The 15,083-nt window shown below is 39.4% G+C and overlaps 1 protein-coding gene and 1 pseudogene across 10 annotated transcripts in view; one reads left to right on the top strand and one right to left on the bottom strand.

The window, feature by feature from the left end:
* The window catches only part of LOC116473135 (AGBL carboxypeptidase 4), a 1,494,771-nt gene that overhangs the window by 836,147 nt on the left and 643,541 nt on the right, over nt 1–15,083 (top strand). The gene's annotated exons all lie outside the window — the stretch shown is intronic.
* LOC116474055 (small nucleolar RNA U13) lies at nt 1,724–1,837 on the bottom strand (annotated as a pseudogene).

Below are 15,083 nucleotides of genomic sequence, written 5' to 3'. Positions count from 1 at the left end.
CACATGGGAGATCAAAAATGCCTCCCTAGGTCAGTCCAAAATTCTTTTTGAGATTAGGGCATCATGAGGCATCTGTGAGGAAGTAGTGGGTATCTTTCTAAACCTAAACCTTGGAGCGGAGAATCCAGGTGGTATCAAAGCCCCAAACGTCCCTTAATCTCCTATGACTCTATTGTCTCATCCAAGTCTCCTCCCTCCCTTCCTTCCCACCTCTCCCCTTCCACATTGCCTTCTTAAAACATTCCTAACTGTCAATGGACCTCTCCTTTCTGATTGTGAGGCAGACACTCAGAGCAGTGTGACTGGCAGTATGATCTAGGAAGATAAAAGCTCCCTTTACCTTAAACTAATATATTAGTTTAAAAGTAAGGACCATATTTATTTCTGCCCAGAATTATATTTATTTTTTAAACCCTGTGTGGTTGAAATTTTATTAATACACTTGTTTTCCCCGTTAGCTTCTTGGCATATGGCCAGATTGGCATATTGTTCATCTCCCAGAACTCCAGAGAATATTTGAAATAGGGGACAGGTATACTTGCCCCCAGGTTCACTAATAAATCTAGTTAATGAAAATTGCATTAATTTGGTGATTTGTGCGTGAACCATTTCACCCCATACTGCTAAACACCTCTTCTAAGGCTCCAGCCCCAGAAATGTGTGGGAAGAAGCCCTAGGTGGGGTTTTCATCTTGACCTCAGCAGCCTTTGAGATGCTTTTGATGCAACCCACAGGGTCGTCTTTCCTCTTATCCACCTGTTTGTCTATCCCAGGGCTTGGAAGATGACTAACTTGGTGGGCTAGACTGGATGCTTTTTTAGAATAGGGATCATTTCTTATTCATCTCTGAAACCACAAGTTCCACAGGTGACTGACAGAGTGAACACTCAGGATGTTTGAGGAAGGAAGGAAAGGGAGAAAAGAAAGGAAGAGAAGGGAAAATAAATACAGGAAGGAAGTGCTTCCATTCTGTCACCTAATCCACCAGGGAAAGGAGGGTTTGTGTGGCTCAGTGCTCATAGCATAATGGTTAGAGGAAGGGTATGAAGTAACCCAGACAGACATGGTGCTGTCTACAGCATACTTAATCCCTTTGAATTTTAATTTACTTTTCATTAAGTGGGAATGATAGTTTCTACTTTTTTAATTTATTGTAAAACTTAAGCTAGTATATGTAAGATACTTGACATACTGTATAGTAAGTGGTCAATAAATGTTACATTTTATTACTTTTTTTTTTTAAGTCTTATTGTCTCTCTCTCCAGTATTTTTCCTATTTCTTGCCTTCACTGTGAGCCAGAAAATTCCTTCCTCTGGAAGCCTTTATCTCTGAAACCCAGCATTTCCAAAAGTGTTCTGGGAAATAGATGTTAATAAGTATTACATAAAGGAAGGATTCATATTTAAATACATTTGAGAAGTACTGGATTAAAAATAAATTAACCATATTCATTACAGCAGGACTTTTTACAACACTGAAATATGCTAATACACGTAATTCTTCAGAGGGGACCAGTGCATACAGCATTTCCTGAAGTTATTTGATTATAGACCCTCTCTCCCTCTTTTTTTCCTAGAATATCTTATGGAATTAGTGTTCTTAGGAACTTATTTGCTCAACACTGCCCCAAAGAATTACCAGGTTTTTTTTTTTTGTAACTGTCAACAATTCCACAAATTCTCTTTTTATTTACTGAAGCACGTGATAACAGTTTTTTCTTCACATCAGATGGGTAATGGGCCAACATTATAATAAGGCTTGAAAGAGGCACAGCTCACACATTATTGCATTATTGTGAAAAGTTAATCATCATGCTTAACAAATTTTTTAAACTATCACTGGAAAACTTAAACAAATAACGGTAACAAAAAGCTTCCCTGAATCTCCTAGGTTTTGTTTATGTGTATGTGTGTGTGTGTGTGTGTGTGTACATGAGATATTTATATAAATATATATATATATATATATTTTTTGAGATGGAGCCTTGCTCTGTCACCCAGGCTGGAGTGCAGTGGCGCAATCTCGGCTCACTGCAAGCTTCGCCTCCCAGGTTCACGCCATTCTCCTGCCTCAGCCTTCCCAGCAGCTGGGACTACAGGCGCATGCTGCCACGCCTGGCTAATAGTTTTGTATTTTTAGTAGAGACGAAGTTTCTCCGTGTTAGCCAGGATGGTCTCAATCTCCTGACCTCGTGATCCACCCTCCTCAGCCTCCCAAAGTGCTGGGATTACAGGCATGAGCCACCACGCTCGGCCTATGTGTATATATTTTTAAAGGGAGTTTTAAATTGTATTTTAATTTTCATTAATCTATTCATTTCAGAAATATTTCTCAGTATTCATTATTTGCCAAGCACAGTAATGGACATCGCTGGAGTGTAGAGCTGATAGGAAAGAGGCAAACAAACTTTCAGTTACGTGTAGAGTGATAAGAATCTTTAGGATAACGTGGAAGCTCATTGCAAGAACACTTAATGCAGCTTTGAGGGATCTGAGAAGGGTGCCTGGAGGAAGTGATGTTGCTGATGGAATCTCAAAGATAAATAGGATTTAGCCAAATGAAAGTAAGTAGTTGGGGAGAATGAGTATATAGGCAAAAGGAAACATGTGCAGAGTAGTGAGAGAGGCATGTTGAAAGAAATTCAGTGAACTGAAAAAAAAAAAAGTGAAAATAGTACATTTTATTGTAGCAAATTTAGAAAGTAGTGAAAAGTACACATGAAACAGCAAAATCCCCTCAGATTTCTCCGCTTTTCCAACATGCTCTTAAATTTTTTGGTTTTATATTTCTGGAAATATATTATCATTGTCTATTAATAATTTTGACACCGTGTTACATTTTCAGCAGTTTGATACTTGTGTTTTTGATTTTTATACACAAACACTTCTTGATAAAATATAGTAATTAAAGCCACATTCTGGGATGTAGAAGTTTCAATATGTAAGGCACTTTTCTACCAATTTGTTCTGTTCAATAAAGAAAAAAATTATTGGTTTCCTTGGAAGAGGAGTTTTACCTGTGAAACCTGCTTTAATAGAAAAAAAAAAAGACAACTCAATATCGTATCCTATTTCCTTTGTCTTTTTTCTATGCATTTTCCATTTATGTAGTAGAATTTTAGAATATATATAAAATTCTGCTGCTCACTTGTAATATTATATTGTGAGAATGTGTACAAATTGTGAAAGATTGCTTTAAAACTTTATTTTTAATGGCTGATTATGATATATCTGTAGGTGCATAGGTGCGACTTGTAGTGACCCTTCAGTTATAAGAGAGGAACAATGTACCAAGCAGTCATCAGATATTTTCCTTTATCCTGTCTCTAGTGACAAGATTCCATAGTTAAATCACTAGCTAGACATGTTTTATATTGATCTCACCAAGGCCACCCCTAAGGCATGCAGGGCTCCAGGCAAAGATTTTTTGTGACGCCTATGTCTATATAAACAGTTTGATTAAAAATTGTATTACAAAATTTATAGACCTCATGCGAGGTCCATGAATTTAGATGAAGATTTAGAATAATGTGTAGAGAAGATACTTAGGTGTTTGTTTATTGTTCAATGAGTGCATGTAAAGTATCCGGAGCCATCTTTTCATATTCTTGATTGTCAAAGGCATAGTTTCTGGAGATAATTTGATATCTCCCACATGCAGAAAAAGCTATCACTACTGTTTTTACTCACAATGCATGGCTTTTTGGGACATATTTGTAATGAAACAATGTAGATCTTCTTGCCTCAGCAGTTTCCTAATACTATTTACTTAACGCTGGTTACATCATTACTTGTGATGCTTCAGCATTCATGGTGCCCCTACAAATACTGGTTTCTAATGATGTACACAAATGCAGGGTTCATCTTAAGTATACAGAAAAATGTGAATAAATAATTTATTTGCCAGTTATGTTAAATGTACCATTAGGAATTGTATAGCATAAACTTAGATTAACACATCTTCCAACAATGTTTTTTCTTGAATTCTAGCTTTAGGTCGTAGTCCCTACATTCCTAGAATGTACTCTGTCAAAGTTGACTGCACAATGTTAACTGCCTTTCACATACCACCATCAGCAGGAAGAATAAGCAAGGAGCCCAGATACTGAGAGAAACTGTTCTGTTTGTGCAAGGAAAGTGTGTTCTCAAATGGCACACCTCATTAATGGCCCAAGAGACCACAACATTCACACTTGGATTGGAGACAATGAGCAGGGCTTATTGGAGATACAGAGTAACAATTTTGAAAGACTTCAAAGAAGATAGATATCTCATGGTAGGGACAGCTACTTCTGGAGGACATCTTAGCACTGTAAAGAGACTGGAAACTACTTAGCAGAAGGGGATACAGGGTTAAGGATGCCTGCTGCCACCCATGCTATCTTCAGTTGCTGTAAACCTGGAGACAGCACCTTGATTAGAACATAGATGGGCAAGAGCCAATGCCTGGGTCCATACACAGCTCAAGTCCAAAGGTCAGTGGTGGACTATCAGTATCTCAGAGCTCTAGACTCTTCCTGTGTCCAACATAAATGAGAGTCACCCAAATTCAGTATGTTGGCACCATTCTGGTGGCCCAATCTTGTATGATTCCATGAAGGAAACACACAGAAGTGATCTGCTTACCCAGGCATCTATCTTATCCTGGAACTGGGACATGGGACAAGCCCATAACCATAAGTTCTGGGCCTTCTCAGAGCATCTGATTGTCTCTACATCTGGGGAACTAGAAAGATTGAGAACACCCTGAGAATGAGAAAGGAGGGCTGAGACATGCCCGGCCCAATTGTCACTGCTAGCCCTGGTTGATCTCCAGCACTGGAGGAGGACTGAGAAAATTTCAAGTTAGGCACGTCTAGTGACCAGGACCCAGAGGAACCAGGGCTCAGGACATCCTGCTTGGACTGCACAGCCAGGCCAGGTACTATAGAAGGACATAGACATTTTTCAAAAGACACTCCAAAGTGTGGGAGGGGCCCCACTTACCACAGTCAGAAGGCATTACTGAGCCTGGCTCAGCAGTTTCAGTTCTGGCTCAGTGATAAGTTTCAAAGAAATAATTCCCACCTCCCCCTCAGAATTATACCCACAATAGGTAGGTAGGGTGTTGAGTGGGAGCTGAATATTTTTACTTCAGAGAAACATGCAATTCTCACTGTTTTGAAAGAAAAGCCATGTCCTTTTAACAGAAAATAGCCAAATCCTGGAGACTACCATGGAAACCACTGGAAACCCAGTGACATGCTCCTCACATTATGAGGGATAGATAGTAATAATAATGATACTAATCAGTATAATAAAGTTTATTAATACCTAATATATTCAAGGAACATGGTAAATACTTTATGTATGTTTCCTTTAATTGTACTATAGTCCTACAAAGTATTATCTCCATTGATGATGAAGAGAAGTGAGGTGATTTACCCACGGCCACTCAGTTGATAAGTTGCAAAGCTAAGCCCATGTGATTTGGTTACCCAAGTTCTTTGCATTGTATCTCACTGCCTTTTGTAAGTTGGTTTGCAGGTACCCTCTGAGGATGCAGAAAGATCCCTGCTTTGGGCACAGACAGGATAGCACACAGAGAGATACTGGAAGCAACTTGCATGACTTGAGACTCCTCTCCCCCAGCCTAAGACCTGGCCGTAGTGCTTTGTCACTCCCCTCTCCTTCCCTGCTTGAAGCACTATCCATCTTTCAAGCCTATAGGCTCTTCCCAAGCATGCTATTAGATGTTTTTTTTCATGATTTCATTTATACATCAACATCTTATTTCTCAGTGGGCTATAATTAGGCTTCTTTCCTTTTTTTAAGTAAACAAGCATGTGTGTGAAGCATCTTGGTAAATGACCTTCAAACTGTTAGCTGGCCTTGAAAGTATAGTTTTCACTGGAAACCTGGAGGTGGCAACTTTTCTCCTCTTACGAAGTATGTGGAAATTCAGAGACCTGTGTACTAGCTACTGTGTGACCTCGGTCACATTACTGCTTCTGCCTGGATCAGTATAAAATGGAGACGAGAATAGGAAATTTGGAGTAGATAAGATCTAGCTAGTGGCAACTTGCTAGCTTGTTCTCTCTTTCTCTCAACCTGACATGTAGCAGTGGTGTGAAATTGGGCACACACATCTTAGAATATGCTCCTGTGTAATCATGGGGCAGTGTGGTAGAAGAGAAAGAGCATAGACTTTGGGGTCACAGAGCTCTGGGTTTAAATCTGCCTTTCTATTTCTATTTGTATAATTTCGGGACATTCATTTAAACTGTCTGACAATTCAGGCAATTGTGTCCTATCCCCAGAGTCTCCAGGGCACGGATTTTCAGATGTCATTCTGCAGAATTATTAAGACTAGCAGATATTTCTGTGATGTCTCCTCCCCCACCCCACCACCTTGCAGACATCTGTGGACAGAAAAACCCATCTCCTGCTCCACCTCCTGTGTCGCCTCCCTCACTGAGCCTGCTCCCTTGGCTTTTCTGCTTCTCTATAAGGTCAGAAGCTTTAGCTTTGTGCTGCCTTCAGCATTCTGAGTTTTCTGAAGCTGATGAATTATGATTTCCTCCATGCCCAGTCCTTTTACTTCTAGCTTGGAGGCATTGTGCTCCCTGGCTGCTCACTGCTACCAGGCTGTGCCTTCATAATCAGATGTTTGGGTTGGCTGTAATGATGATGGATGAGGCAGAAGAACGGCAACAGGTACTTTCTGAAGCCCAATCAGAGGGCTACACAGGGAGCCTGGTGTGGCCCCTGAGGCCCCATCATGCTCCTTGGAGGGTGTCTGGGGCACTTCTCCGTGTTTTATTCATGGGCTCAGGACAATGGTGCATGTATGACAAGTATAGCTGACGAAATGAGACAGTCACCACCACCATCCCACTTTATAGCTACCAACTCTTCATTCTCCTGCCTAGCCACCTGAGGAAGAAGGGTTTTTCTCTCAGCTAGGTGTTTGCCGTTTCAATCAACATTTTTTCATTCGTTTCCTCACTCATTCATTAGAGTTCTGTGTTTCATCACACCACACAGACATATGGATTCTGTGATCCCACACAATGCTAGATACCTTTTTATTTTGTATGGTCTTAAATTTTTTTTTTATTTTTTGTGGATATATAGTAGGTATATATATATTTATGGGGTATATGAGATATTTTGGTGCAAGCATGCAATGCATAATAACCACATCATGGGAAATTGGGTGTCCATCCCCTCAAGCGTTTATCCTTGCTGTTAAAAACAATACAGTTATAATCTTTTGGTTATTTTTAAATGTACAATTAAATTGTTATTGACTGTAGTCACTTTGTTGTGTTATCCAGTACTAGGTCTTATTCAATTTGTTTTTTGTACCCATTAACTGTCCCTACCTCCTCCCTAACCAGCCCCCCAACCCCCACTACTCTTCCCATCTTCTGATAACTCTATCTCCATGAGTTCAATTTTTGGATTTTTAGATCCCACAAATAAGTGAGTACATGTGATGTTTGTCTTTCTGTGCCTGACTTATTTCACTTAAGGTAATGGCCTCGAGTTCCATCCATGTCGTTGCAAATGACAGGATCTCATTCTTTTTTATTGCTGAACAGTACTCCATTATGTATAAGCACCACATTTTCTTGATCCATTCATGTATTGATGGACACTTAGGTTGCTTCCAAATCTTGGGTATTGTGAACAGTGCTGCAGCAAACATGAGAGTGCAGGTATCTCTTTGATACACTGATTTCCTTTCTTTTGGGTACATACCCAGCAGTGATACTGCTGGATCTTATGATAGCTCTATTCTTAGTTTTTTGAAGAACCTTAGACACATTAAGTCAATGTTCTTACTCACTGTGGTTGGAAACACAGGCTTTTTCCTCAAAATGCCTGGATTCCAACCCTGTCTTCTACCTATAGCTGTGTTACCTGAGACCAAATTCTCAAACTGTGTTTTGCTTTCTTCATCTATAAAATAGGGACACAAATACTACCTACATTAAAACAATTGTCTGGAAATAAATGAAATAATACACAAAAATGCTTGGAATGGGACCTGACACATAGAAAATGATCAATAGAAATTATTAAAGCACATAGCATTCCATACAATGGATACTCATTGGTGGCTCTAAAAACTGAGGGTAAGAAATGTTGGGAAACTTTTCAAGTTCAACAAACTAATAAATGATAGAGGTGGGGTTCAAAACCAGGCAGTCTTATTAATTATCTTTAATATATGTAGCAGAGCCATGGGATAGGGTTAGGTGGCAAGAGTGGTGAGTATAGAATGATGTGAGATTAGACAAATAAAAGCAAAAAAAGCCATAAGAAGTTGCCTGTCTCAAATTTTAAATCTTATCCTTTCCTCCCTTACTTTTTCAATCTATGATTTTCTAAAAATAGTTCCTCTAGTCAAATGCTGGATTCCTGTCATTTTTGCTGCTGTTGTTTCCCTTTCCTAGAACACGTTTTATGCCTGATCCTGGGTGAGGCTGGACTGACCCCATCCTGTCTTTCTTACCTTAGCTCCAGCAACTCTCTCCCACATCTTCTGTTCTGCCATTAGACACTCACTCTTAGGCTTCCCAATAATGTCTGATTGTGTTACCACCACCACCAACCCCATTGCCTTTGCTTTCAATGTGACCTCAGCCTAGAATCCTCTCTCTGCCACTCTGCCTGGAAACTTTTACTCTTCCTTCAGGGCCTAACCTAACTATGTGTCTTCCCCTCTGGGAAGTCTTCCAGGACCCTGCAGGTAGAGTTAGTCAGTCCCTGCTCAGTCTGTCTCCCTTTCTCCTGAATTTCTCTTTCACAGCATTTATCATCAAATTATCATTGTCTATTTCTGGGTCTGTCTCAGTTTAGTCCTTGAAGGAAGGACTATGTCTCATTCATATCAGGGTCACTAGAACCCAGCTTAGGTCTGAGGGAGCAGCAGATGTGTATTTGTGTTTGAGTGTGTGTGTGTGTGCGTGTGTAGATTAGGTAAACTGAATACAGTTGCACAGAAGTGAGCTGGGCCTTTGAGCATGACTCCCCTCCCCTTCCCTCCCCTCCCCTCCCCTCCCCTCCTCTCCCCTCTCCTCTCCTCTCCTCTCCTCTCCTCTCCTCTCCTCTCCTCTCCTCTCCTTTCCTTTCCTTTCCTTTCCTTCCTTTTAAAATTATGAAATGCCTATTTTGTGTTTGGTGCTGGAATACAGAAGAGCAACCTCGAAATGCCTATTTTGTGTTTGGTGCTGGAATACAGAAGAGCAACCTCTGATCCTGACCCCATATTACCCACTTTATGAAGCTTCCTCAATGATGGGCTCACTCAGGCACCCTAGAGTCCTCCAACATAGCCCCTCAGGCCATCTCTTCTGTCTTTTGCAGAGTTCTAACATAGTACCTGGCAACCACTGATAGCCATCATCAGCCAGCAACACATTGGCTCAAACCTTTTTTTCTGATATTCTTTCCATAGGTTCTAGGATAGAGCAAGTTAACAGTGCTTGGAGCATTTTTACACTAGATGCCTCATGTCATGAATCAGCCTTGCTAGTATAGGTGCTAAGACAGGATATAATCCATACCTTACAGATAGGAAAACCAAGGTTCAGAGAACTTATGAGACATCCCTGTTCAAATATGTGCATAGGCCTGGTAAAATGCATTTCACCATGAATGGTCTTGCTTTTTCATTGACAGAACCATTCTTAATAGCATTGGGGCTATTTTACACTAGAGAACCAGCTCAGTCTGGATTGACAAATGGCATATGGAGATAAAATGGTGAGAGTCACTGCTGGGAAAATGATATGTTAGGGCTGTTTCTCAAAGAGCAGTAATTCCAGTAATTGTTGACTTCTACATCCTTGTTTTTGTTTTTCCACTTTGTTCTCCATGCTTTAATGTATATAGATGGTTTGGGCTGACTCCTTCCTGAGGAGATCTGTGAGTTGCTGTTTTCTATTTATGTATGTTTTCTGGATCAAACTGAAAGGACCCTTGGGAACTTAGTTCATTCATTGTATTATGAAATATTCCTTGAGCACCTGTTCCATGCCAGACCCTGTCTAGACAAGAAGAATGTTAAAAGCATGGCACATTCCCTGCCCTCATGGAACTCACAGTCCAGAAGCAGAAGACACATTTTTACCAAATGCAACTGATGCAGAGATAGACAGAATTACACCAAATGCAAGATACAATTATTTTTTACAAGGCTGTGCTTAGGGACACTGAAGATGAGGTAGCCATTTTACATGGGGTATCAAGAAAACCCTCCTAGATGCAGCAACCCTTGAGTTAACTCTTGAAATATTCATGAAGAGATGTTACCTGGCTGTTCAGGAGAAGGAAGGCCATTCTGGGCAAAGGCAGCCGTATGTGCCCAGAAGTAACAGTTTGATGTGTTCCAGGAAAAACAAGCAACAAGTTCAGTATAGTCTCTCCTTAAATTAATGAATAGGACATGGGGAGAGATAAGGCTATAGATAAAGTATTGGGAGGTGGGAGTAGGCATGTATCACAGACTACTTTGATGGCTTGTCCTGAGGGCAACAGCAGGTCTCAGGGGGATCAACATTTCCCATTTAATGTATATTCCCAGTCTGTTAGTAATGAACTGGAATTAATCCTTGTAAAGGAATTAAAATACCTAGATTCTGTTTATTTTTCTATCCCTTGCAGATTGAGTGAACATATTTGAGTATTGGAATATCTCCAAGTCTGTTTCTTCACCTATAAAATGGGAATAATATCTGACTTGCCCATTGTACAAGGGTATTTTGAGAAGAAAATGAAGAAAGGAATAGAAAATAATTTATGAATTATAAAACCTTTTGTTATTATAATTATTATGCCTTTTTATTATTAATTTAAGTTTATATTCTCAATGACATTTTGATATTCCTTAGATTATAGGACTAGCATCTGTAATACAAAGTTTTATGATTACTGTCCAGGGATATTATTTAATACTAAATGTCATGGCCCTAACACTATTATAGACATAGACATAGGAGAAAAGAAGGGAAAGAAAATGATATTTATTGAGCATTTATGTGCCAAATACTATGCTAGCTTCTTTGCTCCCACTTAAGTCATTCTCCTAGTACTCTCATGAGGGCAGGTATTATTAATCTTATTTCATTTTATATATGCAGAAACTAAGGCTCAAAGATTTGTAATAAGTTATCCAAAGTCACTCAGCTAGTGAGTGGCAGAGCCAGGATTGGAAGCCTAATATGCATTAGTCCAAATCCTGCCATTCTTCTGTATATGTTGAGTTTTTTTTTAAGAAGGAGGACAGTGAGGGGGAGGGAGACAGGAAACGTTTACAGGTAGGATATTTCAAGATGGCAGTCTCCAAACTTTTTGGCACCAGAGACTGGTTTTATGGAATACAATTTTTCCATGGACCAGAAACAGGAGGTGGGAGAGCTGGTTTTAGGATTAAACTGTTCCAATTCAGATCATCAGGCATTCATTAGATTCTCAATAAGAAGCGTGCAACCTAGATCCCTCACATGTGCAGTTGACAATAGGGTTCTCACTCCTATGAGAATCTGATGCTGCTGCTGATCTGACAGGAGGTGGAGCTCAGGGGGTCATGCTCACTCACACACCCCCACCACCTCGTGCTGTGTGGCTCAGTTCCTAGCAGCCCAGGCACAAACAGGTACTGGTCCATGACCCAGAGGTTGGAGACCCCTTTTTTAAGACATCAACTTTTCTGACTTTATAAAGCCAGCAGAAAATTTAGTCTTTGTAGTGTTCTATAGCCCTCAAATAATTAGAAGCTGCACAGTTTTCATAGTCATTGTGTTAGATTCTGATGCAGATACTACTCCTTATTTCTCTATTTCCAGTGACTTCTTACTATACTTAAAGTAACATTCAAACTTGTTACCATAATCTATAAGGCTGTGCATAATTTGATCTCTGCCTGTCTCTCCAACTTTATCCTTCTTTCCCTTCTTATTTCTCATAAACTCCAGCCACACTAGCCTCTTCAGTTTTCTTATATATTCTATCCTTATGTCCTATGTCAGAGTCTTGGCAGGAATTTGAGGATAATTTAATAAAGGGACAATTTACAAGGGTGTCACCTCAAGTTCTGCAAGGATAAGCACCATGTCTCCTCTGGGGTCCTCCAGAGCATACTCAGATTCTCATTTAGTATTTAGTTTTTAGAATAGGGCCTGACATGTGTTAGCAATAATGATAGTGATTTAAAATAATAGAATAGGGCTATTAAGTGGCAGATACCTGATTTACACCTAGACTTTGGTTCCGGAGTCCATGGTCAATAAATATTTTTTGAATAAATAAATAAATAAAAGAATGAATGCATAAAATATTACTTTTCAGTCTCGAATTCATTTGAATTCACAATATTTATATTTAAGGATATTTACACTTAAGAAATACAAGTTACATTGTATTTGCAATGTTTGTTACACTGAATATAACTCAAAGTAGGGTGAAATTAATAATATCTTCTTTTTTAAATACCAGTTAATGTTCCTGCTCATTCCTGTTGTGTTTAAATATAAATTGCATTAAAACTGAGTTTCTCTCTTGATTTTATATCTCAGTAATCAAAGCAGTTTCTTAACGCTAAGAAATGGCACCCACCTTTAAAAGCCCCAAGAAGGAGTACAAATATTTAATTCTAGTTTTGCATGATGACAATTTTCCCTTCATCACAATCCCATTGCATTTATAGTATTTGCCAGAGTTGTGCCAGTCACATGGCTCCAAAAGCTGCCAAAGAAAGAGGACTAAATTTTAAGCCTAAAAATAAAAGAAAAGGAAAAAGATCTGGATACATGTCAGATTACCCTGACAGCACCTGCACGTTCTATTTCAGTTATACTGCAGGCAGGCCAATGGGCACCTCCAAGAAGTCCTTATCTCCGGTAACTTGAGAATCACCAGCAATTGGAATTTTGTCAAATACTTTGTCAATTGGCCTGGTTCCTCACCAATCATGTACCTGGAACCTTGGCAGCATTTTTAGATGACAAAATATCTTCTTTTGGAAATCTGTGTAAGTTGAAAGGCCATATTCTTCTGTGCTGGCCTGTCCTGGCACAATGAGTACAGCTGTGAATACACTGTCTTAAAAAGATTGGGTTGTTTTCCTGGGGCAGGGCAGCCTGATGGAAGAAAGGTGTGAATATGAAGGTGAAGAAGCCAGAGATGTTGAACCTGGAGAAGGGCCTGGCTTCTGAATTTGCTAGTTCTATGCCCCTAGGCAATTTTACATATCTTGAGGGCTTCAGGCCTAGATTTCCTTATCTATAATTTGTGTTAGAAGTGTTGTTTTGAGAGTCAACTAGAAAATGTATGGGAATGTACCTCATAAATGATCAAGTTGTACCTAACTTTTATTGTTTTATTATCTAAATTGCTAGTGAGGCCTAACACTTGGTCAAAAAAGTAGTATATTGTAAAAAGTATGAGAGTCAGAAGACCTGAGTGCAAATTTTAGTTCTGCCACTTAATTACCAGGTGACTTTATGCTATTCATTTAGCCTTCTGAACTTTAATTCCGTAATCTATAAAACTGGAAATCATAAATTTATTCAAGAAACAGATTTTGAGCCCCCTTTCTGTGGACCTGGTAGTATGTGGATATGAAAAATATAGGTGTTTATATCTTGAGAAGGAGACAGTAAGCAAAAACAGACAAGGTTATAACCTATAACCAAATGCTTTTGTTCCATAAAGAAGGGGATTCAAACCAGATTGTTGCATCATTGCTATTTCCAAACAGGATTTGAGGCAACAAACAATAAAAAGGAATATTAAAATAGCCCCTTGTCAAAGATCAGATGGTTGTTCAACCATCTGATCTTTGACAAACCTGACAAAAACAAGCAATGGGGAAAGGATTCCCTGTTTTATAAATGGTGCTGGGAAAACTGGCTAGCCATATGTAGAAAGCTGAAACTGGATCCCTTCCTTACACCTTATACAAAAATTAATTCAAGATGGATTAAAGACTTACATGTTAGACCTAAAACCATAAAAACCCTAGAAGAAAACCTAGGCAATACCATTCAGGACATAGGCATGGGCAAGGACTTCATGTCTAAAACGCCAAAAGCAATGGCAACAAAAGCCAAAATTGACAAATGGGATCTAATTAAACTAAAGAGCTTCTGCACAGCAAAAGAAACTACCATCAGAGTGAACAGGCACCCTACAAAATGGGAGAAAATTTTTGCAACCTACTCATCTGACAAAGGGCTAATATCCAGAATCTACAATGAACTCAAACACATTTACAAGAAAAAAAAAACAACCCCTTCAAAAAGTGGGTGAAGGATACGAACAGACACTTCTCAAAAGAAGACATTTATGCAGCCAAAAAACACATGAAAAAATGCTCATCATCACTGGCCATCAGAGAAATGCAAGTCAAAACCACAATGAGATACCATCTCACACCAGTTAGAATGGCCATCATTAAAAAGTCAGGAAACAACAGGTGCTGGAGAGGATGTGGAGAAATAGGAAGCACTTTTACACTGTTGGTGGGACTGCAAACTAGTTCAACCATTGTGGAAGTCAGTGTGGCGATTCCTCAGGGATCTAGAACTAGAAATACCATTTGACCCAGCCATCCCATTACTGGGTATATACCCAAAGGATTATAAATCATGCTGCTATAAAGACACATGCACACGTATGTTTATTGCGGCACTATTCACAATAGCAAAGACTTGGAACCAACCCAAATGTCCAACAACGATAGACTGGATTAAGAAAATGTGGCACATATACACCATGGAATACTATGCAGCCATAAAAGATGATGAGTTCATGTCCTTTGTAGGGACATGGATGAAACTGGAAACCATCATACTCAGCAAACTATCACAAGGACAAAAAACCAAACACCGCCTGTTCTCACTCATAGGTGGGAATTGAACAATGAGAACACATGGACACAGGAAGGGGAACATCACACTACAGGGACTGTTGTGGGGTGGGGGGAGGGGGGAGGGATAGCGTTAGTAGATATACCTAATGTTAAATGACGAGTTAATGGGTGCAGCACACCAACATGGCACATGTATACATATGTAACAAACCTGCACATT

The sequence above is a fragment of the Hylobates moloch genome, unplaced genomic scaffold, assembly GCF_009828535.3.
Source record: "Hylobates moloch isolate HMO894 unplaced genomic scaffold, HMol_V3 SCAFFOLD_8, whole genome shotgun sequence".
Taxonomy (NCBI): Eukaryota; Metazoa; Chordata; class Mammalia; order Primates; family Hylobatidae; genus Hylobates; species Hylobates moloch.
Note: the sequence above shows the minus strand (reverse complement) of the source record. Positions and strands in the feature narration are given on the sequence as shown.